Here is a 1066-nt window from a genome sequence, read left to right as displayed (position 1 = left end):
TGGGTCACTCATTGCGTGGGTCACTCATTGCGTGGGTCACTCATTGCGTGGGTCACTCATTGCGTGGGTCACTCATTGCCCGACGCTTTGTCATACATTTTGAATGGGCCCCTCACACTGTGGACGGGCCGTCATAATTCATTCAACTGTCGTTATTGTTACAAGTTCCCCCAGTGAATGGTTACACAAGTTGACCAATGGGTAACAATAAAAGTTCAACTGCTGGTGAGGGAAGCGTGATCCGTCATGCCTAGACTCAACTCACGCACAGATCGTGTGAGAGGTGACTGGTCACTGTTTTGTTTACCTAAACTGTAACAAAGTAACAATGGACGTTGACGTGAACTTGTGACAGAAGCGTCGCTCGTTCTCCGAGTGCTGGCGACCCGTGTGTTTGTTGGTTTTTTTACCATTGCACTCGGTCTTCATCGTCTTACTTAAATACTATTTCGTTTATTTTACCCTTGCACAAAATCAGCCACAAAAAAAAAAAAAACAACACAAAAAACTTTCTTACACTACCCAACCCATTTTCCAAAAGATTCAAGAAAATAAAACCCCCTTTGAAGTAGGTCTAGCCTTACGGCAGTCCTTATCCTGAGATCAGCCCAGGTTTGGACCTCGGAAGTGAATGATTTTGCTTTCTTCATTTTGATCAGTCCTGCCCAGGGGCGGTTTGTTAACTGGGCATGACCGGCGGTGCCGGTCAGATTTTTGTCAGCTGAACTGTTGACTAGAGGTTTATTGCTGATGACGATTTTCATTCAGTTTTAAGTAAATCCAAACAAACAAGTATCTACATTAAAAAACACCTCGCCGATTTGAAGGCGTTCAAATAGACAAGTGGGATTCACTGCTGTTTTGTCGCGACATAACCTCATTCCTTCACGTTTGTTATCGCGCCGGCTCGTAACTTTAAATCGCCTCCCGTCAAGCCGTCACGTCGCGGAACTTCGTACTACGTACGAGGCCAAACACACGGCGTGCTTGGCTTAGGCCTAGTGATGACGTCATTCCCATGGACAAATCCATCGTCAGCCCACAGAGCGATTAGGCCTAGGCCTAG

This window comes from Aplysia californica, unplaced genomic scaffold, assembly GCF_000002075.1.
Source record: "Aplysia californica isolate F4 #8 unplaced genomic scaffold, AplCal3.0 scaffold01359, whole genome shotgun sequence".
Lineage (NCBI taxonomy): Eukaryota > Metazoa > Mollusca > Gastropoda > Aplysiida > Aplysiidae > Aplysia > Aplysia californica.
The sequence above is the reverse complement of the archived record's forward strand: the minus strand, read 5'-3'. Positions refer to the sequence as shown.